Here is a 27,304-nt window from a genome sequence, read left to right as displayed (position 1 = left end):
AGCTGAGGATGTAAAATGAATTGAAGTGGTGCAAAGAGAAGCTACAAAAATGGTATGGGATTTGCGTTGCAAACCGTATGAGGAGAGACTTGCTGACCTGAACATATATACCTTGGAGGAAAAGAGAAACAGGGGTGATACGATACAGACATTCAAATATTTGAAAGGTATTAATCCACAAACAAACCTTTTCAGGAGACGGGAAGGCAGTAGAACTAGAAGACATAAAATGAGGTTGAAGGGGGCAGACTCAAGAAAAATGTCAGGAAGTATTTTTTCATGGAGAGAGTGGAATGCCCTCCCGAGGGAGGTGGAGGAGATGAAAACGGCAACGGAATTCAAAAAAGCGTGGGATAAACATAAGTACATAAGTATTGCCATACTGGGAAAGACCAAAGGTCCATCAATCCCAGCATCCTGTTTCCAACACTGGCCAATCCAGGTCACAAGTACCTGGCAATATCCAAAAAGTACAAAACATTCTCTACCTTCCTGTTCAGAAGGAATGGATCCTCAGAAGCTTAGCAGAGATTGGGTGTCAGCACCGATGGTTAGGATGCGGGACTAGTGGTAGGGAGGCGGGGCTAGTGCTGGGCAGACTTCTACGGTCTGTGCCCTGAAAATGGCAGATAGAAATCAAGGTCAGGCACACGTATAAAGTAGCACATATGAGTTTATCTTTTTGGGCACACTGGGTGGACCATTTCAGCCCGGTGTGGGTTTTCTGGTGTGTGGTCAGAGTTTGTTTCCGACTAAAGCTTTTGTAACTCACAAAATAGAAATCACTTCACTCCTATATGGATTCTCTGGTGTATGGTCAGTGTTCCCTTCGTACTTAAGTTTTCACCATACTGATTATATATAAATGGCTTCTCTCCTGTATGGATTTTCTGATATCTGCTCAGTTTTTTCTTCTCAGTAAAGCTTTTACCACACTCAGTACAACTAAACGGCTTCTCACCTGTGTGGATTCTCTGGTGTATGGTCAGTGTTTTCTTCTCAGAAAAGCTTTTACAACACTTTTACAACATGGTTTTACCAGAGGGAAATCGTGCCAAATGAATCTCATTGCATTCTTTGATTGGGTAACTGGAGATTTGAATCATCGACATGCTATAGACGTAATCTACTTAGATTTTAGCAAAGCTTTTGACACGATTCCCCACAGGAGGCTGTTGAATAAACTTGACAGGCTGAAGATAGGACCCGAAGTGGTGAACTGGATTAGGAACTGGTTGACGGACAGACGCCAGAGGGTGGTGGTAAATGGAGTTTGCTCGGAGGAGGGAAAGGTGAGTAGTGGAGTGCCTCAGGGATCGGTGCTGGGGCCGATTCTGTTCAATATATTTGTAAGTGACATTGCCGAAGGGTTAGAAGGTAAAGTTTGCCTATTTGCGGATGATACTAAGATCTATAACAGAGTGGACACCCGGGAAGGAGTGGAAAACATGAGAAAGGATCTGCGGAAGCTAGAAGAATGGTCTAAGGTTTGGCAATTAAAATTCAATGCGAAGAAATGCAAAGTGATGCACTTAGGGAGTAGAAACCCACGAGACACTTATGTGTTAGGCGGTGAGAGTCTGATATGTACTGAGGGGGAGAGGGATCTTGGGGTGATAGTATCCGAGGATCTGAAGGCGACGAAACAGTGTGACAAGGCGGTGGACGTAGCGAGAAGGTTGCTAGGCTGTATAGAGAGAGGTGTGACAAGCAGAAGAAAGGAAGTGTTGATGCCCCTGTACAAGTCGTTAGTGAGGCCCCACCTGGAGTATTGTGTTCAGTTTTGGAGGCCGTACCTTGCTAAGGATGTAAAAAAAATTGAAGCGGTGCAAAGAAAAGCTACGAGAATGGTAAGGGATTGGCGTGACAAGACGTATGAGGAGAGACTTACAAGTTGCTGACCTGAACATGTATACCCTGGAGGAAAGGAGGAACAGGGGTGATATGATACAGACGTTCAAATATTTGAAAGGTATTAATCCACAAACAAATCTTTTCCAGAGATGGGAAGGCAGTAGAACGAGAGGACACGAAATGAGATTGAAGGGGGGCAGACTCAAAAAAGATGTCAGGAAGTATTTTTTCACGGAGAGAGTGGTGGATGCTTGGAATGCCCTCCTGCAGGAGGTGGTGGAGATGAAAACGGTAACGGAATTCAAACATGCATGGGATATACATAAAGGAATCCTGTGCAGAAGGAAGGGATCCTCAGAAGCTTAGCCGAAATTGGGTGGTGGAGCCGGTGGGGGGAACAGGGGCTGGTGGTTGGGAGACAAAGCTAGTTCCGGGCAGACTTCTACGGTCTGTACCCTGAAAATGACAGATACAAATCAAGGTAAGGTATACACAAAAAGTAGCACATATGATTTTATCTTGTTGGGCAGACTCGATGGACCATGCAGCTCTTTTTCTGCCATCATTTATTTTTATTACATTTGTACCCTGCGGTTTCCCACTCATGGCAGGCTCAATGCGGCAGGCAATGGAGGGTTAAGTGACTTGCCCAGAGTCACAAGGAGCTGCCTCTGCCGGGAATCGAACTCAGTTCCTCAGTTCCCCAGGACCAAAGTCCACCACCCTAACCACTAGGCCACTCCTCCACTCAGTCATCTACTATGTTACTCACTACATGTGAACGGCTTTTCTCCTGTGTGGATTCTCTGATGTATGGTCAGTCTTTCCTTTTTACGAAAGCTTTTATCACACTCACTACATTTAAATGACTTTTCTCCTGTGTGAATTCTCTGATGTCTGGTCAGTTTACTCTTCTCAGTAAAGCTTTTACCACACTTAGTACATGTAAATAGCTTCTCACCTGTGTGGATTCTCTGGTGTCTGGTCAGTGTTCTCTTCTTAGTAAAGCTTTTACCACACTCAGTACATGTAAATGGCTTCTCACCTGTGTGCATTTTCTGGTGTATGGTCAGTGTTTTCTTCTCAGTAAAGCTTTCACAACACTCACTACATGTGAACGGCTTCTCTCCTGTGTGGATTCTCTGATGTATGGTCAGTCTTTCCTTTTTACGAAAGCTTTTATCACACTCACTACATTTAAATGACTTTTCTCCTGTGTGAATTCTCTGATGTCTGGTCAGTTTACTCTTCTCAGTAAAGCTTTTACCACACTTATTACATGTAAATGGCTTCTCACCTGTGTGAATTCTCTGATGTCTGGTCAGTTTACTCTTCTCAGTAAAGCTTTTACCACACTCAGTACATGTAAATGGCTTCTCTCCTGTGTGTCTTCTCTGGTGTATGGTCAGTGTTCTCTTGTCAGTAAAGCTTTTACCACACTCAGTACATGTAAATGGCTTCTCTCCTGTGTGTCTTCTCTGGTGTATGGTCAGTGTTCCCTTGTTAATAAAGCTTTTACCACACTTAGTACATGTAAATGGCTTCTCACCTGTGTGGATTCGCTGGTGTATGGTCAGTGTTCTCTTGTCAGTAAAGCTTTTACCACACTCAGTACATGTAAATGGCTTCTCTCCTGTGTGTCTTCTCTGGTGTATCATCAGTGTTCTCTTCTCATTAAAGCTTTTACCACACTCAGTACATGTGAACAGCTTCTCATCTGTGTGAATTCTCTGATGTATGGTCAGTTTTTTCTTCTCATTAAAGCTTTTACCACACTCAGTACATGTAAATGGCTTCTCTCCTGTGTGTCTTCTCTGGTGTATCATCAGTGTTCTCTTCTCACTAAAGGTTTTACCACACTCAGTACATGTGAACAGCTTCTCACCTGTGTGAATTCTCTGATGTCTGGTCAGTGTGTTCTTCTCAGTAAAGCTTTCACAACACTCACTACATGTAAACGGCTTCTCACCTGTGTGGATTCTCAGGTGTATGGTCAGTGTTTCCTTTTTAATAAAGGTTTTACCACACTCAGTACATGTAAATGGCTTCTCACCTGTATGAATTCTCTGATGTCTGGTCAGTTTATTCTTCTCAGTAAAGCTTTTACCACACTTAGTACATGTAAATGGCTTCTCACCTGTGTGAATTCTCTGATGTCTGGTCAGTTTACTCTTCTCAGTAAAGCTTTTACCACACTCAGTACATGTAAATGGCTTCTCTCCTGTGTGTCTTCTCTGGTGTATGGTCAGTGTTCTCTTGTCAGTAAAGCTTTTACCACACTCAGTACATGTAAATGGCTTCTCTCCTGTGTGTCTTCTCTGGTGTATCATCAGTGTTCTCTTCTCACTAAAGGTTTTACCACACTCAGTACATGTGAACAGCTTCTCACCTGTGTGAATTCTCTGATGTCTGGTCAGTTTTTTCTTCTCATTAAAGCTTTTACCACACTCAGTACATGTAAATGGCTTCTCTCCTGTGTGTCTTCTCTGGTGTATCATCAGTGTTCTCTTCTCACTAAAGGTTTTACCACACTCAGTACATGTGAACAGCTTCTCACCTGTGTGAATTCTCTGATGTCTGGTCAGTTTTTTCTTCTCATTAAAGCTTTTACCACACTCAGTACATGTAAATGGCTTCTCTCCTGTGTGTCTTCTCTGGTGTATCATCAGTGTTCTCTTCTCAGTAAAGCTTTTACCACACTCAGTACATGTAAATGGCTTCTCTCCTGTATGGAGTTTCTGGTGTCTGATTAGTTTTCTCTTCGTACTTAAGCTTTTACCACACTCACTACATGGAAATCGCTCAATGGTGTGGATTCTCTTGTGTTTTGTGAGGTGTTCTTTCTGACTGAAGCTTTTATTACAGTCAGTACAGGTAAATGGTTTCATTCCACTGTCAGTTTTCGGGTGGTCTCTGAGACTGTCTGTAGTGAAGCTTTTACCACACATAGTAGAGGTAAATGGTTTCACTACTGAATTAAGCCTCTTGGGCATTGTGAGGTTTCCTTCCCAACAAGCACTTATTCCACTGTCAGCAGAAGTATATAATCTCTCATTTTTCTTGATTTCCTGGTATTTTGCGAGTGTTGCCTTCCTGAAAAATATGTGTTCAGATTTAGTAGAAGTGTCTGATTCCCTACCTGTTTGAGCTTTTTGATGATCTGCGACTGCTTCCTCTTGACTAAAGCTTTTCTGACATTCTGCACTTGAAACTGATCTCTGTCCTTGGTGGAAATTTTCTTCCTTGTTGGAGCTTTTCTCACATCCAGGAAATGAAGATATTCTCTCATCAGTGCTGTTTTTCTTATGTTTTATAATGTCTGCTTTGTTCGTAAAGCTATTCCCATATTCTGTACTTATACACATTGTAGTTTCTTTATTAGTTTTCTCATGTTGCATTAGCTCTTTCTTCCTACTGAAACCTCTCCCACATTCAGAACCTGTAAAATGTTTCTCTTTTACGACTGTTTTCTGTTGTCCCTGTAGTTCTCTCTTTTCACTGACGTTTTTCCCACTGTCCGTACATGTAGACGGTCTCTCTTCAGTATCAGATCTGTGATGTGATTTTACTTGATCACCGAGGAATATCTCACAAATATCACAGGAACAGCTTTGATCTCTCGTCTGGTTTCTCTCCTCTCCCCCCGTCTGTATGATATTACTGGTACTGTTTTCACACAGAGCTGAGTCTCCTGGTGAAGGTTTTTGTTTATTTTGATTCTTTTCCTTTTCTCCCCAGTCAGGACAGGAATAAATCTGCTCTTTCTCTCTTTCTGATAACATCTTTTCTTCTTCAGGCCTCTCACTGAGCTTCCAGTGATGTGTCTCTGAATTACTGTTTTTAGGATCCTCTTGTTCTAAATAAAAGAAAGAGCATTGAGTATTATTGTAGGACAAAAAAAAACAAGAGGTCGAAAATGCTGCCATCAAAACGTATCACAAGCAAAAAGCAGCAATGATGAGCCAGTAATTATTAAAGGAAATTTCCAACGACATCAACCAAAGCCTCCAGATCATACATTCATGGGCGGATGCATTTCGGCTGAAACTTAATGCAGAAAAAACCCAATGCCTAATACTCACCTCTCAACATAACAAGAATAAATTCACCGCCATCAACATACAAATCTGAACCTTCCAATCTCAAACAACCTAAAAATTCTTGGAGTTACCATTGATAGACACCTAACACTCGAGAGCCACGCGAAAAACACAACCAAGAAGATGTTCCACTCAATGTGGAAACTAAAAAGAGTAAGACCTTTCTTCCCAAGGACTGTTTTCCGTAACCTGGTACAATCAATGGTGCTCAGTCACATAGATTACTGTAACGCACTCTACGCCGGCTGTAAAGAACAAATAATTAAGAAACTTCAGACAGCCCAGAACACTGCAGCCAGACTCATATTCAGCAAAACAAAATATGAAAGTGCTAAACCCTTACGAGAAAAACTACACTGGCTCCCACTTAAAGAACGCATCCCGTTCAAAATATGCTCCTTAGTACACAAAATCATTCATGGAGATGCCCCAGCCCACATGACAGACCTGATAGACTTACCACCCAGGAATGCCAAAAGATCATCCCGTACATTCCTCAATCTGCACTACCCTGACGGCAAAGGCCTAAAATACAAACTAACACACGCGTCAAACTTTACCTACTTGAGCACACAGTTATGGAACGCACTGCCACGAAACTTAAAAACGACTTAAGAACTAACGAACTTTTGCAAACTGCTGAAGACCTATCTCTTTAACAAAGCATACCACAATGATCAACCAATGTGAACACACACAACTCCTCCACATATATTCAGAAATGTTTCATAATATCTGCTTGTTTTACTATTATCTTGTTTTATCACTATCATACAGCCAAAGACCCTCTGTAACACTAAATGTATATTTTCTAATATCTTTCCACTATTCAACATGTATTGTAAGCCACATTGAGCCTGCAAAAAGGTGGGAAAATGTGGGATACAAATGCAATAAATAATAATAAATAGTAAAAAGTAAAATGGACAAAACTCCACCTAAAGCCGCCTAGATTTTTATATATATATATTTTTAATGTAAAGAAGTCTTTATTAATCATTGCAAAACCAGTACAATATCGACTCAGTTCAATACAATACAGTATGGCACACTTCTACACAAACATTCCAGGAGTGTGTAACAGTGAAAGCAACAACTGGAAAACAATGTTATAACAAACAATTTTTTAAGTTTTAATACGTGTAACATCCCCTATTCTAGTCTCCCCCCCTCCACCTTCCTGAATGCTCTGTAAACAAACCAGTTAGTCAGAACAACTTTTTAGAAAGGGTTCCCAAACCCTTTCCCATGTAGGCAAAGTTTTTCGTCTCTCAGCAGTTAATCTCTCCATTTCACATATGTATCTCACCCTAGTATTCCACCTCACCATTGAAGGAACCAGTGGAGACTTCCAGTGCTGTGCTAAGTTCTAACGAGCTGCGTGCAGGGATCCTCTCAACAGAAGCCACTGGTCTGACGTAAGACCCTCTGGTCGCTGCCCGAGTAAGAAAATTAAAGGATGCCACCTCACAGACTTGCCAACCCACCCCTGGATACGGGCTTGTACCCCCTTCCAATAGGCCTTTGCTTTAGGGCAAGACCACCAAATGTGCCCCATGGTCCCCTCTCCCCCACAGTTCTGCCAACACTCCTTGGGCACCTTGGCAAACATGTGGTGCAGCCTAACCGGGGTCAGATACCATCTATAAAACACTTTGATAGCGTTCTCTTGCATGCTCACTGCTAGAGTTGATTTCAAGATCCTTTTTTCCAATGTCAACCAACCCGTCTCCGATAAGGTAAACTGTAGTTCTTGTTCCCACCTTCTCCTGTGTTGCACATTTGGTTTAGCACTTGCCACCTGATGAGCATACAAGAGGGATATCATTCCTCGCTCTATCCTCGAGTCTACACATATTTCCTCCATTGGGTGTGGTTCCCGCTTCAAACATCCTATGTAGGCCCGTCCTGTCATAAAGTGTTGCACCTGTGTGTAGGCGTAACAATCCTTAACCCGGATCCCAAAGTCATCCACCAACTGTTCAAATGGTACCACTTTCCCCCCCACATGTAACTGTCCCAACAGATCCAATCCGGAATCTGCTCATCTACTGAAGGTAGTATTCCTTTTACCAGGTTGAAACATAGGGTTATCTACTATAGGAGCTAGGCCTGACACCGGTGGTTGACGTTCGGGAAACATAAGGTCCCAATAGTAGAAAGTTGCTTGTACTGTGGGCGGAAACCTGTCCACTCTTCCCCTATATTTATTAGCAAGCCACATTAGGTGGGCTACATTCCGTGATCCCACTAGAGCCTGTTCGATATCGATCCACAACTTATGACTTTCCTTCCTAAACCAGTCCACTGCCGCTCTGGACTGTGCCGCACTGTAATACCAGACCATGTTCGGCACCCCCAGCCCTCCCAAACATTTACTTTTGTACAGAAGGGCTCGAGGTAGCTGTGGTCTCTTCTGATTCCAGACAAAACGGATCAGCATATTTTGCAATCCTGACAGAAAGGTTCGAGACACCCGCAATGGAAGGACCTGAAATAAATACAGAAGACAGGGCTAAATGTTCATCTTAATCACCGCGATTCTCCCGAACCAGGATAATCCCATAGACGCCCATTTGTTCAAGTCTTTCTGCACCTCCCTCTTCAGAGCTGGATAATTAGCTTCAAACAGCTCTGTTAGATCGCTCGTAATCTTAACTCCTAGGTAACATAATTCGTGACTCTCCCACTTGAATGCAAAAGACATCTTCAGTGTCTCCAACAATCCCCGAGGTACTCCCACAGCTGATCCCAGAGATTTACTAGCATTCAATCTGTAGCCCGACACCTGTGCATATTCCTCTATTACCTTCATTAAGTTAGGCAATGAGACCAGTGGCTCCGTTAGCGACAAAAGCACGTCACCTGCAAAGAGCGCGATTTTGTACTCCTGCCCTCCCACCTGCACTCCAGCAATATCATTATTCTCTCTAACAGCTGCTGCCAAGGGTTCCATCACCAAGGCAAACAATAACGGGGACAACGGACACCCCTGTCTAGTTCCTCGCCCCAGCACAAATGCTGCCAAGTTCCCCCCATTCACTCTTACACAAGCCCTCGGCGAGGAATACAAAGCTTGGTTCCAAGCTCTAAAGTGCTGTCCAATACCCACTCTATGTAAAACCTTGTCTAAGTATCCCCAGTGTACCCGGTCAAATGCTTTTTCCGCATCCAGACCGAGTAACACCGCGGGCCGTGCTTTTATCTGCGTTGTGTATAGAAGATCTATTGTACGACGTATATTGTCCATAGCCTGTCTTTTGGCAATAAATCCCACCTGGTCCGGATGGACCAAGCTGGGGAGTACACTCCCCAAACGGTTAGCCAACACCTTTGCCAGTATTTTGACGTCTGCATTGAGAATCGAGATGGGTCGGTATGAGGCACATTCAGTATGGTCCCTGCCCGGCTTTGGTATTACCGCCACCCATGCCTCCATCATAGTCCTAGGGAAAGGTGCCCCCTCTCTCACCGCATTGATTATCATCGTCAAATAGGGTGCCAGTTCCACCACATATGCCTTAAAGAACTCATTCGTGAATCCATCCAATCCAGGCACCTTCCCCGTTGGTAATGCTTTCACCACTTTTATGACCTCCTCCACCCTCACCGGGTCTTCAAGTTCCCTCATCTGCATTTCAGATAGGTTTGGCAATCCCCTAGCCTATAACTACCCCTCAATTTCCCCAGTCTGTACAGCGGCATCCTCTTTATAGAGATTTTCATAATATTGGGCGAAGCGATCCCTGATCTGTACTGACTTATGCATCATGGCACCCTTGGCATCCTTAACTCTCAAAATTTGTCGGTCAGCTCTCATTTGTCGTAATTTAGTAGCTAGCAGACGTCCAGGCTTATTAGTGCAAGCATAGTGGATCTGATTCATCCTTGCATTCGCAAACTTCAGGTTCTCCTCATGTAACTCCGCAATTTCCAATCGCACCACTTGTAGCTTTCGGTAATCAGCTACTGAGCCTGAAATCTTCTATCTATCTTCCATTGTACCCAGTCTTTCCATACATTGTGCCAGCCTCACCCTACGTGCTCGGGCCTTCTGACTCGCACATTTAATAAAGTGTCCTCTAGAGACTGCCCTGAATGCATCCCACACCGTACCCAATGGTGGCCCTGAATCCAAATTTAGATTGAAATATTCTTTCAGTATTGGAATAAAACTGGCTACTGTTTCAGGATCCTGCAACAAGCTATTGTTAAATGTCCATCTTTTGTCTCGCTCTTCCTCCCTCAGGGAAGGAACAACAATCCAGACCGGGGAATGGTCTGATATAGTGATGTGGCCTATAGCAGATTCATCTTCTCCGTCAGATAGTGTTTTATCAAGAAAAATATAATCCAGTCTGGAGTAGGTGAGGTGCACCTGGGAGTAGAAGGTGTAATCCCTAACTCTGGGGTTCCCCAGGCGCCACACATCATACAGCCCCATCCCCTCTACAAAGTTTTTCAGTGCCTGAGAAATTCTACAATCAGCCGGAGCAGGAGGAGCTGTCTTATCCAAGCCCAGCTTCATGGTTGCATTAAAATCTCCAGCTACCAGCACCTTCCCTCTAGCAAAGGCCTGTAGTTCTCTCTGGACACGCAGGAAGAAACGTTCCTGCCTCTCATTGGGCGCGTATACACTAACCAACGTGTACTCCTCCTGCTCCAATCTGACATGAAGAAAAAGGAATCTTCCCTCCCTGTCTCTTCTGATATGTAGAATCTGCACAGTAACATTTTTATGAAACATTATGGCCACCCCTCTCTTTTTAGCTCCTAAGACATCCGAAGCACGTATCACTTGCAGGTACTGTTTAGAGAACAGTACCCTCTCATATTTTTTTAAGAAATGAGTTTCTTGTAGAAAGACCACGTGTGGTTGTGCCAATCGCAATTCACGCCATAGGGCGTGCCGTTTATAAGGAGAGTTTAGGCCCTTTATAAATTAAAAACTTATAGCCCACCATTAAACCAACTCTGATCTGTCCACATTTTCAAAGAAAGGTGCATACCCATCCCCCCTTCCCCAACCCTCCCTCTGTCTCCCGCCCTCCCCCCTTTCCATCCACCCACCAAACAATACCTCCCAGTATTGCATGGGAAACTAGAGGAAAGCGGCCCCAGAGGCCAACCCCCACCCAGACTTACCCCCACACTTCATACTCCTGTATCTTTGAGGTGCGTGAACTCAGCAATCCTTGCTGTTCCTCCTGCTCATCGACCCGTTCCTCCAGGGTTTCCACTCTGCCTCCTAGCTCTCTTAGATCCAAGCTAATGGCATCTACATGTTCCAGTATTTCAACTCGAGATGCTTTTATCTCTGCCCTGATCGCCGCCAGGCATTTCGCGAGATCAGCTGACAAATGTTCGTTTGAGACAGAGTGGCTAGGCGCCACGTGTGAGGCCGCCGCTTACGAGTCGGACATCGCGGGCGAGACTGGGCGCGAAAGGCTCCTCGCAGACTGTTTCCTCGGCGCTCTTTCGCTTCCCTGCTGTGACGACACCGTGGACTTACTCATTCTGGTAGGCAGAGTATTCAGCTCGTCTCCCGATGAGGTGCTAGCCCGAACATTTACACTGATAGCGCTAATGGTGCTGCTTAAAGGTAGGGGAGTGCGGGACCTAACAGACTAGGCAGCCATTCGCCTCCGTGACGTCACTTCCTCTCTATAATTTTTTTATATATTTTTAAGGGAGGGGCCTGTGGGGTGCTATGTGTTTTTTGGTTTTGTAAGAAGATTCTTATATCCCTTTATTTGTGTTTATCTTTAAGGGGACTGTCTGTCCATTTTACAATTTATAATTCTACCCCTGAATGCCGAAACATGTTGGGCTGATGAACTAATAGAAAAAGTACTTTGGACTTAGAGTTTCCACTACTTATAAGGCTGTTTTGATTCCTTAAAGGGTTTTAAGAAACAATTATTGGCTCGTCATACTTGAAAGGTATTATAAGTACATAAATACTGCTATATTGTAAGCTCTTTGAGCAGGGACTGTCTTTCTTCTATGTTTGTGCAGCGCTGCGTATGCTTTGTAGCGCTATAGAAATGCTAAATAGTAGTAATAGTAGTAGACCAAAGGTCCATCAAGTCCAGCATCCTGTTTCCAACAGTGGCCAATCCAGGTCACCTGGCAAGATCCCAAAAAAGTATAATACATTTTAATTTTTATTACATTTGTACCCCGCGCTTTCCCACTCATGGCAGGTTCAATGCGGCTTACATATTATATCCAGGTACTTATTTGTACCTGGGGCAATGGAGGGTTAAGTGGCTTGCCCAGAGTCACAAGGAGCTGCCTGTGCCTGAAGTGGGAATCGAACTCAGTTCCCCAGGACCAAAGTCCACCATGCTAACCACTAGGCCACTCCTTTTATGCTGCTTATCCTAGAAATACTGTCAAAAAAATTGCTGGCTCTCACCTACTCCTTCCTAAATACTTTAGTAACACAAAAATATAGTAGAGAGTGTATTGGGAGTCACTCAATCTCATGTGAGGTAGAGTCTCATATATCTGAACACGGCTCCTTATTGTCACATCCTTCGCTCCCTCCGGCTGCTCCTCCGCGGGAAGCAGGAGCCGGCGTCCACCACAACGAAGGCCGGCCTTCTTGAGGCCACGGAGGGGAGCCGGGGCTCACCGTGGTGATGGCCGCCCAGTCCGGGGCCGAGGCCGGAGGCTGGCGATCGCGGCTGCCGGACTCTCGATCGCCGGCTATGGGGGCTGTGTTTGCGCCAGTAAGGGAAATGGCGCCGAGGTGCGATGGCCGGCGTCTCCTTCATTCTTGGTCGCGGGAACCCCAAGCTCTGCCTCAGAGGAGTTAGACTGGAAGGCCAGCACGATAGATCCGCCTGGGAGGTCGGTCAGAGCCAATCAGAAGAGTTCTGTCGATAACCAAGTTCTGATTGGCCGGCTATGTCTATGGGGGCTGGGCGGCTGACTGCCGAACAGTATTTAAGGAATGAGCCTGAGGTAGGAGGTTGCTTCAGGTTCTGTTACCCGAGGCCAGTCTCCGTGGTTCCTGTGTTCCGTTGATTTCCTGGTGTTGCTGATTTTGGACTTTTGGACTGTTTCCTGGTTTTCTCTGCTAGCTGCCTGCCTTGACCTCTTGCCTGACTCTGACTACGCTGTTAGCTGCCTGCCCAGATCTGTTGCCTGTTTGTGGACTCTCTATTCCACCTGCCCGCTTCTCTCCTGGTTCCAGTCCAGGTCAGTCCGTCACACCCGCAGCTCCTGAAGTCCCGTTGACCGCCTGCAGCTGGGGGCTCAACCCTTGGTGAACGGCGGTCGCCGCGGGTGAAGAGTTGGGGTTGCACGGCTGTCCTTTGAGGTCCTTCGGGGCCTTACGGGACCTAAGGGCTCACCTTCCTTGCAGACAAGACAGGAACCTGAAGCCATGAGCTCGCCTACGCAACCCAACCTACGGGACCTGGCTAAAATTCTCCAGCAGCAGCAGGAGCAGTTGAACGCCCTGTCGGGGGCCCTGCAGAATGTCTGCTCTCAGCTAACCACGGTCCAGGCACAGAACCAGGCTGCTGCGGCGCACCAGGTCGCCGCAGCGGCTCCCCGTCCTCGGTTCCCTGAGCCCACTCGGTTTGATGGTGTCCCCGGAAGCTGCCGGGGGTTCCTCAACCAGTGCAACTTATACTTCAAGATGCAACCAGAAGCTTTTGCCTCAGACCAGATAAGAGTGGCCTATGTTATCTCCTTACTTACGGGACGGGCCCTAGCCTGGGTGTCCCCGCTATGTGAACAACAAGATCCGCTTTTGGACAACTACGCCGAGTTCCAACGCCAATTTCACATGGTGTTTGATCTTCCAGGAAGGCCGTCTTCCGCTGCTTCCGAGCTGCTGCGGATCCAACAGGGCGAAGGGACCGTGGCAGACTATGCGATCCAGTTCCGGACTCTGGCGACTGAATTGCGCTGGAACCAGGAGTCCCTATCCGCGATCTTCCTGGAGGGGCTTCAGGATCGAATCAAGGATGAGCTGGCTGGCCGGGAGGTTCCGGGGCAGTTGGACGCTTTGATCTCGCTCTGTGTCCGGGTGGATACCCATTTCCAGGAGAGGGCCAGAGCCCGTGCGGACCGGCAGAGGGGGTCTGGAGGCGGGCCCCGGTCTAGTTGGGTACCTTCTCCCCGACGGGGCTCCAACGAATCCAGGGCGACCTCTGAGGAACCTATGGTCATCGGCCGTCAACGGTTAACCCCGTCGGAAAGGACTCAACGCCTTCGGGGCGGCCTGTGCCTGTATTGTGGCGAGGCCGGTCATTTCATCCGCACTTGCCCCGCGCGGCCGGGAAATGCCGCTCCCAAGGCGCCCTGAGGGGCGGAGTCTTGGGGCACTCAAATCCCCTACCAGACCATCTGATAACTCTCCCGGTGACCCTGCGGTGGCAGGAGACGATGGTTCACACTCGAGCTCTTTTGGACTCTGGGGCAGGGGGAAATTTCATGTCAGGAACTATTGCGGCAAATGGGATGGCCTACTCTGCCCTATCGACCCGCTTTGCAAGTGACATCCATCCAGGGAACAGCATTACCTCAGCCTATCACAGAGGTGACTCCATTTTTGGGGCTCCAGGTAGGGGAAGACCACCGGGAGGACGCTCAATTCTAATTTTACCCCGCACCATTCATCCTGTGGTACTGGGCCTGCCCTGGTTACGGCGTCATACTCCTGTTACAGATTGGACTTTAGGGAGGATTCAAGCTTGGGGTGGCGCCTGTCTTGAGACCTGTTTGAAGGGCCGGGAATCCAGCTGTCCCGCGGTAGTAGCCACTCCTAGAACTGTGTCAGTCTGTCAAGCTGCTCTACCTGAGGAGTACCAGGAGTTCGCTGATGTGTTTAGTCCCGTGGAAGCGGATGTGCTACCCCCACATCGGTCCTTCGATTGCGCTATTAACCTGATGGCTGACAAAATGCCGCCGCGGGGCCGACTCTTTACTCTGTCCCGAGAGGAAACGAAGGTCATGCAGGCCTACATCCGGGAGAATCTCCAGAAAGGATTTATTCGTCCCTCCACGTCCCCAGCCGGGGCAGGATTCTTCTTCGTGACCAAGAAAGATGGCTCCTTGAGGCCCTGCATTGACTACCGGGGCCTAAATGCCATCACCGTTAAGGACCGATTCCCCCTGCCCCTTATTTCGGAGTTGTTTGTTCGGCTGCAGGGGGCCCAGATCTTCACGAAATTGGACCTCCGTGGAGCATACAACTTGGTCCGTATCCGGCAGGGGGACGAATGGAAAACTGCATTTAATACGCATGAGGGGCACTTCGAATACCGGGTGATGCCTTTCGGCCTGTGCAACGCCCCAGCAGTGTTCCAGATAATCATAAACTTCGCTCTTGAAGACCTGCTTTATGCAACGGTAATTGTTTACCTAGACGACATCCTGATTTTTTCCAAGGATCCCCAGGAGCATGTGGCTCACGTTCGGACTGTTCTTCAACGCCTATGGCAATATCGCCTGTTTGCCAAACTCAGCAAATGCTCCTTCCACCAGCAGACTCTGCCGTTTCTGGGACATATTCTTTTACCTGGGGGTCTACGAATGGATCCAGACAAACTTCGCGCTATCCGGGAGTGGCCTCAACCCCAAGGCCTGAAGGTGCTGCAGCGGTTCCTGGGGTTCGCGAATTACTATCGTCAATTTATTTCTCACTATTCGCAATTGACAGCCCCACTGACAGCGCTCACTAAGAAGCATGCGGATGTTCGGAACTGGCCGGCCGAGGCGCAAGCAGCTTTTAGTCACGTGAAGAAAGCCTTCGAATCCGCTCCCATCCTTCAGGCCCCAGATCCTAACAAGCCTTTTGTGGTAGAGGTGGACGCCTCAGCTTTGGGCGCCGGGGCAGTCCTCTCTCAAGTTAACGCCAAGGGCCGGCGTCAACCTTGCTTCTTTTTCTCCCGGAAGTTCTCCCCGGCGGAACGTAATTATACTGTGGGAGACAGAGAATTGCTAGCCTTGAAGTTAGCTCTGCAAGAATGGAGACATTTGCTGGAGGGGGCAGAGCATCGATTTACAGTAATTACGGACCACAAAAATCTTTTGTATCTGCAGGAGGCCCAAAGGCTGAATCCACGGCAAGCCCGCTGGTCGCTGTTTTTTGCCAGGTTCCGGTTTCAACTTGTGTTCCGGTCAGCTGCACAGAACACCCCTGCGGACTCCCTCTCCCGAGCCTTCGAAGCCCCAGAGGACCTTGAGGAGCCTCATCCTATGTTGGATCCGGCCTGCCTCTGTGCGGCCCCGGGAGGGGTCACCCCGATGCGGGAACTGGTGCCTCCTCAGGACCTGGAAAAAGTAATGCGTTGGGGACGTTCGTCTGTATGGGCCGGACACTTTGGGTTCCAAAAATCCCTCCGCCTGATTTCTCGACAGTACCAATGGCCTCATATGAGCCAAGATATCCTTCAGTTTGTCACGACCTGCCCGACCTGTGCCCGGACCAAGTCAGTAGTGGGGCGCCCCTGGGGAGATCTGCAGCCCTTGCCCGTTCCTACAGCACCCTGGGAGGAGTTGTCGATGGATTTCATCACGGATCTTCCACGCTCCCAGGGGCACATAGTGATTTTGGTGGTGGTGGACTGTTTTTCCCGGATGGCACACTTCGTTCCCCTGCCAGGTCTTCCGTAGGCAGCACTGTTAGCCCAACAGTTTATCCAACATATCTTCCGGCTCCATGGGTTACCTGTTAGGATCATCAGTGACCGCGGAGCCCAGTTCACTTCACAATTCTGGAGGGCCCTGTGTTCTACTCTGGGGGTTGCTACCCATTTCTCCTCTGCCTACCATCCGCAGACCAACGGGATGGTTGAAAGGATCAAGCAAACGTTGAAGGGGTTCTTGCGGGCTTTTGTCAATAAGCGGCAAGACAACTGGGCATCCCTTCTTCCGTGGGCCGAGTTCGCCTATAACCACAGCGAACACTCTGCCTCTGGGCAATCTCCATTTTTCATGGTGTATGGACAACATCCGCGACTTCCTCCGCCCATCCCCTCTGATGCATCTACGCCCATGGTTACTCAAACCCTGGCTGACCTGCGGGAGGTCTGGAATATGGCCCGAGAGCAGTTACAGAGAGCAGCCACCAGGTATAAATCGTTTGCTGACCGTCACCGACGCCCTGCTCCGGTTTTGCAGCCAGGGCAAAAGGTATGGCTGAGCACCAAATACCTGAGGCTCAAGGTACCCTCTCGAAGGCTGGGGCCACGATACATCGGGCCGTTTGTTATCCAGTCTCGGATTGGAGCAGTGACATACCGCTTACGGCTACCCAGTACTTTGCGGATCCATAATGCCTTCCATGTTTCTCTACTGAAAATCTTTCGGGGTCTAAATGGCATCCACAGAATAAAGAGTCAATGGTTCCAGAGACTGACCCCGATCCCGAGTATGAGGTGGAAGAAATCATCGACTCCAAGAGGCGCCGGGGAAAGCTGCTCTACTTGTTGTCATGGAAGCATTTCGGTCCCGAAGATAATTCCCGGGAACCGGCTACCAATGTACATGCCCCGGAGTTGGTACGAGCCTTCCATGATCGATATCCTCAGAAAACTGGACCTAGGAGGAGGGGGGCATCCGGGGGGGATACTGTCACATCCGTCGCTCCCGCCGGCTGCTCCTCCACGGGAAGCAGGAGCCAGCGTCCACCACGACAAAGGCCGGCCTTCTTGAGGCCACGGAGGGGAGCCGGGGCTCGCCGTGGTGATGGCCGCCCAGTCCGGGGCCGAGGCCGGAGGCCGGCGATCGCGGCTGCCGGACTCTCGATCGCCGGCTACGGGGGCTGTGTTTGCGCCAGTAAGGGAAATGGCGCCGAGGCGCGATGGCCGGCGTCTCCTTCATTCTTGGGCGCGGGAACCCCAAGCTCCGCCTCAGAGGAGTTAGACTGGAAGGCCAGCACGATAGATCCGCCTGGGAGGTCGGTCAGAGCCAATCAGAAGAGTTCTGTCGATAACCAAGTTCTGATTGGCCGGCTATGTCTACGGGGGCTGGGCGGCTGACTGCCGAACAGTATTTAAGGAATGAGCCTGAGGTAGGAGGTTGCTTCAGGTTCTGTTACCCGAGGCCAGTCTCCGTGGTTCCTGTGTTCCGTTGATTTCCTGGTGTTGCTGATTTTGGACTTTTGGACTGTTTCCTGGTTTTCTCTGCTAGCTGCCTGCCTTGACCTCTTGCCTGACTCTGACTACGCTGTTAGCTGCCTGCCCAGATCTGTTGCCTGTTTGTGGACTCTCTATTTCACCTGCCCGCTTCTCTCCTGGTTCCAGTCCGTCAACCCCGCGGCTCCTGAAGTCCCGTTGACCACCTGCAGCTGGGGGCTCAACCCTTGGTGAACGTCGGTCGCCGCGGGTGAAGACTTGGGGTTGCACGGCTGTCCTTTGAGGTCCTTCGGGGCTCACCTTCCTTGCGGACAAGACAATTATCACTTCACTCCCACGGTGAATCTGCGCTTGTGCACATTTATTTAATCAATGACTCATTACTTCCTATGCTGAAATCTCTTAAAATTATGTATCATACCTGATAATTTTCTTTCCCTTAATCATAGCCGATCAATCCATAGACTGGTGGGTTGTGTCCATCTACCAGCAGGTGGAGATAGAGAGCAATCTTTTGCCTCCCTATATGTGGTCATGTGCTGCTGGAAATTCCCCAGTATGTCGATATCAAAGCTCCATCCGCAGGACTCAGCACTTAGAGAATTACACCCACAAAGGGACACTCTGCCCAGCTCACCACCGCCGAAGCGGGGGAGGGGAAATATTCCAGCGCACCACCGCCGGGGCGGTGGGCGGGAAACCACACCCGCCGTCGCAGGGGGAACTGGCTTATCCTGCTACCGCAACCGCGGGAGGAGCTGGCTTACCCTAACACCGCCGAAGCAGGAGGGATACAAAGCTACCCTACAGCCGCCCGAAGCGGGAGGGAGCACCGGCATAATTTACTTATCAATCCAGCCACTGCCGAAACAGGGGGAGAGGAAGCAGCAGCTCACTGTAACACAAAATCGTCTCAACTCGAAGAGACTTCAATTAGAAGAACTTGAACACGAAGTCCTCGTGAACAGTAAATGAAGTTTAAACTTGAACCTGAAATATAACCAGAACACAAATAATACAGATATCTGGGAGGGGCTATGGACTGATCGGCTATGATTAAGGGAAAGAAAATTATCATGTATGATACATAATTTTACCTTCCCTATCATCAAGCCGATCAATCCATAGACTGGTGGGATGTACCGAAGCAGTACTCACCCAGGGCAGGACATGGAAATCCCTGAACGCAACACCGAAGCCCCAAACTGGGCCTCGGCCTGAGCAGCCACATCCAAGCGGTAATGTCGTGAGAAGGTATGAGCCGACGTCCACGTAGCTGCTCTGCAAATCTCTTCCAAGGAGACAGATCTGGACTCCGCCATCGAGGCTGCTTGTGCTCTAGTAGAGTGAGCCTTCAGCTGAATAGGCGGAAACTTCCCTGTGGCCACATAAGCTGCCGCAATCGTCTCCTTGACCCAACATGCCACAGTAGGCTTAGATGCCTGCAGACCCTTACGAGGGCCTGCGAACAGCACGAACAGGTGATTCGACTTCCGGAAGTCATTGGTCACTTCTAAGTATCTGAAGATGACTCGTCTCACATCCAGACGTTTGAGAGCAGGGTACTCCTCTGGGTAATCCTCCCTATGAAAGGAGGGTAGACAAAGCTGCTGATTCACATGGAAGCGAGAAACAATCTTGGGCAGAAAGGAAGGCACTGGGCGAATCGATACTCCTGCCTCAGTGAATCGCAGGAACGGCTCTCTACACGAGAGCGCCTGGAGCTCGGAAACTCTTCTGGCTGATGTGATAGCCACCAGGAAGACCGCTTTCAACGTCAGATCCTTCAGCGATGCCCTTGGCAAGGGCTCGAAGGGCGGCTTCTGCAAGGTCCGTAGCACCAGATTGAGATTCCACGTAGGCACTATCGAGTGCAGAGGGGGCGCAGGTGATTAACTCCTTTGAGAAAGCGTACCACATCTGGCTGTGAAGCCAGGGAAGCCCCCTTCAGACGACTCCTGAAGCAAGCTAGAGCCGCCACCTGGACTTTCAGCGAACTGAGCGACAGGCCTTTCTCCAGCCCCTCTTGCAGGAACACCAACACTGAAGATATTGGAGCAGTGAAGGGCGATACAGAGCCTGCCTCGCACCATGACACAAAGGTACGCCAAACCCTGGCATAAGTGGTAGAAGTAGAGCGCTTCCCCGCTCTCAGCATAGTAGCGATGACCTTGTCTGAGAAGCCCTTCTTCCTCAGCCGCTTCTGATCAAGAGCCAGGCCATAAGACCAAAGGGGGAAGGATCCTCCATCACCACGGGACCCTGTTGTAAGAGGCCCCGCTCCGCTGGCAGCCGCAGAGGGCCGTCCACCGAGAGTCTAAGACCGCATACCAGGGACGTCTGGGCCAATCCGGACCCACCAGGATCACCCGGCTCGGATGCTTTGCCACCCGGCCTAGCACCCTGCCCATCATGGGCCAGGGCGGAAACACGTAGAGGAGCTCCTGTGCCGGCCACTGCTGGAGAAGAGCATCAACTCCCAGAGATCGAGGGTCCTGTCCTCTGCTGAAAAAACGCGGCACTTGGCAATTGGCCGAAGACGCCATCAGATCCAGGCTCGGCCGGCCCCAGCGTTTTGTGATGTCCAAGAACGCCCGAGCAGACAGTTGCCACTCTCCGGGATCCAAGGTATGGCGACTGAGAAAGTCCGCCTTGACATTCATGACTCCCGCAATGTGGGCCGCCGACAGCTGTTCCAGATTCGCTTCCGCCTACAGGCATAGCCTCATGGCCTCCTTGGCTAGAGGAGCGCTCCTGGTACCTCCCTGGCGATTGACATAGGCCACAGCCGTGGCGTTGTCCGACAGGACCCGCACAGGCCTCAGCACCAGTACCGGGAGAAACTCTAGAAGCGCCAACCGAATGGCTCGGAGTTCCAGGAGGTTGATGGACCATTTCATCTCCGCAGGAGACCAGAGCCCCTGCGCTGTCTGTCCCAGGCAGTGGGCTCCCCAGCCCGTCAAGCAGGCGTCCGTCGTGACGACAACCCACTCCGGGGTCGTAAGATGCATTCCTGCGGACAGCTTGCCTGGCCTCAGCCACCAGCTCAGCGCCTTTCGCACCGCTGGATCCAAAGGAAGGCGTACGGCGTAATCCTCCGAGACTGGAGTCCACCGCTGCAGAAGAGAGTGCTGTAGTGGTCTCATATGAGCCCTGGCCCAGGGCACTACTTCCATCGTGGCCGTCATGGAGCCCAACAGCTGCACATAGTCCCAAGCTCGAAGATTAGAGGAGGCTAGGAACTGGGCCACCTGGGCCCGAAGCTTGACGCTCCGGTTGTCCGGCAGGAACACTCTGCCCACTTGGGTGTCGAATCAAACTCCCAGATACTCCAGGGACTGAGTCGGGCGCAGCTGGCTTTTCTCCCAGTTGATGACCCATCCCAGGGAGCTCAGAAGAGCAATGACCCTGTCTGTAGCTCTCCCGCACTCCACGTAGGAAGGGGCTCGGATCAGCCAGTCGTCCAGATAGGGATGGACTTGCACTCCCTCCTTGTGGAGGTAGGCCGTTATGACCACCATTACTTTGGAGAAGGTCCGAACGGGAGGGCTCTGAACTGGAAGTGTCGGCCCAGTACTGCAAAGCGCAGAAAGCGCTGATGAGGCGGCCAGATGGGAATATGTAGGTAAGCTTCCTTGATGTCCAGGAAGGCCAGGAATTCTCCCTTTTTCACCGCAGCCCAATTGACTCCCTTGAGGTCAAGAATAGGCCGAGCGATACCTTCTTTCTTTGGCTCCACAAAGTAAATGGAGTAGCGCCCCTTGCCAAGCTGATCTACTGGCACCGGGACCACCGCGTCCAGGCAGATCAGGTTGTTCAAAGTCTGCTGCACGGCAGCTGCTTTGACCTGGGACTTGCAAGGAGAGTTTACAAACCCGTCTCTTAGGGGCCGGCAGAACTCCAGCTTGTAGCCGTCTCTGATGACTTCTAGAACCCAAGCATCTGAAGTTACCCTGGTCCACTCGCCCAGAAACGAGGACAACCTTCCTTCTATCTGCACTAGGCCATGGACCAGGTCCCCGTCATTGATTACGCGACCCTGGAGGCGGGCCGGAGGATGAACCTCCGGGATGGCGGTCCCTGCGAAAGGAATGCTGCTTGGGGGAGAAGTTCCGTTTGAAGGAAGCGGAGGCAGAGGAGGCCGACTTGCCCGGGCGATACCAACGGGCTTCCTGGAATCGGCCCTTAGAGGAACCAGGACGGGCACTGCCGGCCCGAGTCCTGACCTCCGGCAACCTCTTGCCCTTGGACGTGCCGAGCTCCGTCACGATCTTGTCCAGCTCGTCCCCAAAGAGCAGCTTGCCTTTAAAAGGCAACTTGGCTAGGCGAGATTTAGAGGCATGGTCAGCAGACCAGTGCTTAAGCCAGAGCCACCGCCGCGCAGAGACCGTCTGGGCCATACCTTTAGCCGAGGCTCTCAAAACATCATACAGCAAGTGTGCCAAGTAGGCCAAACCCGACTCCAGGATCGGCCATTCCGCCCTCCAGGAAGGATCTGAGGGGGAAGCCCGCTGCAAAACAGTGAGGCACGCCCTAGCCACGTAGAAGCCGCAAACCGAGGCTTGCAAACTCAGAGCGGCTGCCTCAAAGGACGACTTTAAGGCCGCCTCCATTCTCCTGTCCTGAGCGTCCTTCAGGGCAGTGCCACCTTCCACCGGCAGCGCCGTTTTCTTAGTCACGGCAGTGATTAAGGAATCTACCGTGGGCCAGACAAAAGCTTCCCGTTCCCCCTCAGGCAAGGGGTACAGGCGGGACATAGCCCTGGCTACTTTCAGGCTCGCTTCAGGGGCATCCCATTGCGCTGAAATTAAGGTCTGCATGGCTTCATGAACGTGGAAGGTTCTAGGCGGGCGCTTCATTCCCAGCATAATGGCGGAGCCAGTAGAGGCTGAGAGAGGGCCTTCCTCCGGACAGGCAATCTTCAAAATGCTCATGGCCTGCACAAGCAGGTTGGGCAAATCCATCTGAGCAAAAAGCCGTGCTGCAGAGGGGTCGGTCCGCTCCATCCGAGCGAGGATCAGTCTCTTCCATAGAGGCCGCTAAGGATCTCTGGTAGAACTCAGACACGCTGCCGTCATCCACATCAGAGGAGACCGCAGTCCCTCGAGGGTGGAAGATCACCCGAGGGCGCTTAAGCAAAGAGGCCTCATCACCCCGATAAAGAAGGCCTGGATGCAGCAGCAAAAATGAACTCAGGGGAGAAACCCTCCCAGTCTGTGCATTTCTGCAGCCTGGACCGCGGCCCTAGAGGCGCCCCTCCATCGCGCTCCCAGGAGCGGGGGAGAGCCGTGTTGCGTGTCCCAAAATGGCGTCTGGCGTGAAACTCCGAGACGGAGCCGCGCAGGAAGAATGGCGCTTTAATTTCGCCGACTTTTACCGTCGCCCGAGTCAAGGACAACCAAGCTGTTAACATCTCCCCCCTCGAGGACGGCCCAAGAAGACGTCGTCCGAGCAGCGTGGCCGGTCACGACCGGGAGGGCGGCCAGCGGGGGATGGGCGCCTAAGGCGGGAAAAGCCGCCGCGCCGGAGGAAAAACCGGGGAACTCTTCTGGCTCCGAAAGGGCGCCCAAAAAAGGCGACTCTACCTTCGAGCCCCCCACTTCCCCGCTAGGCGCGCAAACGCGTTCCGGGGAGCGTCTTTTCGCGCCCTTGCAATCCGAGGCCATAGCCACGTGGAGACCATTCGGGGAACCCCCTGCCCGCTAATAAAAAGTAAAAATTACCTGCTTCTTGCTCCGAGCAGTGACGACTTGTTCCAGTGAGCAGCTGCAAATGGACGTCCTTTTTGAACGTTTTAAAAAAATTTTTTTTTTTTTTTTTTTAACGGAGCCAGCGGGAGGGGGGAGAAAAGGAGGGACCTGGCGCCACCAGGTTTGCACTTGCTCAAGAAAAGCCCTCAACCCCAGGTACTCAACAAAACCTAAAAATTAGGCTTGGAGACCTAGCCAGAGCTGCTGCTGTGTGTGACCACCACCTGCTGAGATAGAGAACATACTGAGGAGTTTCCGGCAGCACATGACCACATATAGGGAGGCAAAAGGATTGCTCTCTATCTCCACCTGCTGGTAGATGGACACAACCCACCAGTCTAATGATTGATCAGCATGATGATATGGAATTTATATTTTCTGTGCTAATAGTTTTAATGCTCTATTTATATCTATATAGACCCTTGACATAGGCACTTTGCTGAAACACAGGCCATGTCGGATCCTTCAATAAACTTTGCTTCCTTCAGCCTAAGATTCTGCCTCTCAGTTCTATCCATGGCCCACTAAACTTCTGTTGTGTTGCCAATTCCCTCTTCCTTGCTTTCATTGCATATAGAGTGGGTCATCTCGCCATCGCTCATTATCAGTCACTCCGGCTTCCTGTACTAAGACTACTGCCAGTCACTCCTTAATGTGCTTGAGAAGGGATTTTAACAGGGAGAATAACAGGAAATCCTTACCTAGAGACATCAGAGTCTCATAATTCTCCTTCATCACCTCCCTCCAAAGCTCCTTCTGCCCTTCATCTAAATACTCCCATTCCTCCTGGGAGAAAGAGACAGCAATGTCCTCAAACCTCATCATCACCTGAAACACAAAACCAGAAACAGTCAGGGGAGAGGGAGAGAGGAAGGAGAATGCAAAGCAGAGTCTGGTAAAGCAGGAGCAGCTGCTGTGTGAGGAGAGGAGAATAAGGAAGAAGAGCCTGAGGGGCTGCAGGGAATGGATTGAGCAGTGTCAGGCTCATTTCTTCTTGTGTGTGTGTGGCATTGCCTGGTACTGCATCCCCTGTTGCCCACCTCCTGCCAGTCTCCTACCTGCTGAGCACAAACCCCAAGAGCCATTCTCCTGCCCTTCTCCACACCTTCAACTCCAGAAAGGAAGGGGAGAGGGAGAGAGGATGTAAAGAGATGCCAGGAAGCAGAAAGTGACAGTCTGAGGAAGGAGAATGTAAAGAGATGTCAGGAAGCAGAAAGTGACAGGTAAAGTAGAAGCAGCAGCTGCTGTATGAGGGGAGGAGAATGAGGAAGAAGACCCTGAGGAGCTACAGCAGGGAATGGATTGAGCAGTGCCAGGCTCATTTCTTCTTGTGTGTGTGTGGCATTGCCTGGCACTGCATCCCCTGCTGCCCACCTCCTGCCAGTCTCCTACCTGCTCAGCACAAACCCCAAGAGCTATTCTCCTGCCCTTCTCCACACCACCAGCTCCAGAAGGGAAGGGAAGAGGAGAGGGAGAGGAATCAGAAAGTGAGAGTCTGGTAAAGCAGGAAGAGCAGCTGCTGTGTGAGGGGAGGAGAATGAGGAAGAAGAGCCTGAGGGGCTACAGCAGGGAATGGATTGAGCAGTGCCGGGCTCACTTCTTCTGTGTGTGTGGCATTACCTGGCACTGTATCCCCTGATGCCCACCTCCTGCCAGTGAGGGGGAGGAGAATGAGGAAGAAGAGCCTGAGGGGCTATAGCAGGGAATGGATTGAGCAGTGCCGGGCTCACTTCTGTGTGTGTGGCATTGCCTGGCACTGTATCCCCTGATGCCCACCTCCTGCCAGTGAGGGGAGGAGAATGAGGAAGAAGAGCAGCAGCTGCTGTGTGAGGAGAGGAGAATCAGGAAGAAGAGCAGCAGCTGCTGTGTGAGGGGAGGAGAATGAGGAAGAAGAGTCTGAGGGGCTACAGGAGGGAATGGATTGAGCAGTGCCAGGCTCATTTCTTCTGTGTGTGGCATTGCCTGGCACTGCATCCCCTGCTGCCCACCTCCTGCCAGTCTCCTACCTGTAAAGCACAAACCCCAAGAACCATTCTGATGTCCTTCTCCACACCTCCAGCTCCAGAAAGGAAGGGGAGAGAGGAAGGAGAAGGTAAAGCAGGATGAGCAGCTGCTGTGTAAGGGGAGGAGAATCAGGAAGAAGAACTTGGCACTGCATCTCCTGTAGCCCACCTCCTGCCAGTCTCCTACCTGCTGAGCAGAAACCCCAAGAGCCATCCTCCTGCCCTTCTCCAGAGTACCAGCTCCAGTACTGCCTCCCTTCATCCCTGGGGCAGATCTGGGTTTGCTGGGTCGGTGGTGCTGGGAATCAGGGTCTCTTGAATACAGGTAGAGACCAAAAAGGATTCTGACCAATCAGCGCCAGCTGCAGTTAAAACCCCTCCTCTTTACTCCACTCTAGGAATATTCTGGCCAATCAGTGCCAGCCAGAGGACAAGATCCCGCCCCTCTGACACTGATTGGCCACCTTTCCACCTAGGGAGTGGTCAGAATGTTCCCGGGGAAGGGGGTGGAGAGGACGAATTTCTCCTCTCCACCCCCTTCCCCGGGAACATTCTGACCACTCCCTAGGTGGAAAGGTGGCCAATCAGTGTCAGAGGGGCGGGATCTTGTCCTCTGCGTTTCATGCTGTTAGGTCATAGAGTCTTTTGTGAGAGCAGCAGAGACAGGAAGGACCAACTCCCTCTTTAACCTGAGACACAGGCAGTTACTGCCACCTCTGGCGGATGTTTCAACTCAGGAATATCAGTGCTATCAAGACAAAACCACTAGTTGAACACTCACTGTCTATGAGACAGAAAATTGAGGATTATAGGTTTCTTGTTTTACAGAAAGCAAAAATAACATGCAAGGAGGAAATAGGGATAAAATATTGATCAACACTGAGCAGAAGCTTCTATTTTAATTCAATACTGTCCCCATGTGGTCTGAAGCAGGAAATTGACTTATTGGCATGTATATAACTATTGCTGCTTATACAATTCTTAACAAAAGTTCTGTTTAATATATTTGTGAGTGACATTGCCGAACGGTTAGAAGGTAAAGTTTGCCTATTTGCGGATGATACTAAGATCTGCAACAGAGTGGACACCCCGGAGGGAGTGGAAAACATGAAAAAGGATCTGAAAAAGCTAGAAGAATGGTCTAAGGTTTGGCAATTAAAATTCAATGTGAAGAAATGCAAAGTGATGCACTTAGGGATCTGCCCCCAAAAGCTTTTGACACGGTTCCCCACAGGAGGCTCTTAAATAAACTGGATGGGCTGAAGATAGGACCCAAAGTGGTGAACTGGATTAGGAACTGCTTGACGGACAGAAGCCAGAGGGTGGTGGTGAATGGAGTTCGCTCGGAGGAGGGAAAGGTCAGTAGTGGAGTGCCTCAAGGATCGGTGCTGGGACCGATTCTGTTCAATATATTTGTGAGTGACATTGCCGAAGGGTTAGAAGGTAAAGTTTGCCTATTTGCGGATGATACTAAGATCTGCAACAGAGTGGACACC

At 50.0% G+C, this 27,304-nt stretch overlaps 1 pseudogene; it reads right to left on the bottom strand.

The window, feature by feature from the left end:
• Window positions 1-782: 782 nt before the first annotated feature.
• LOC115460719 lies at window positions 783-24,540 on the bottom strand (annotated as a pseudogene).
• Between the last annotated feature and the right edge of the window lie 2,764 nt (window positions 24,541-27,304).

Source organism: Microcaecilia unicolor, chromosome 1 (genome assembly GCF_901765095.1).
Source record: "Microcaecilia unicolor chromosome 1, aMicUni1.1, whole genome shotgun sequence".
Classification (NCBI taxonomy): Eukaryota; Metazoa; Chordata; class Amphibia; order Gymnophiona; family Siphonopidae; genus Microcaecilia; species Microcaecilia unicolor.
Note: the sequence above shows the minus strand (reverse complement) of the source record. Positions and strands in the feature narration are given on the sequence as shown.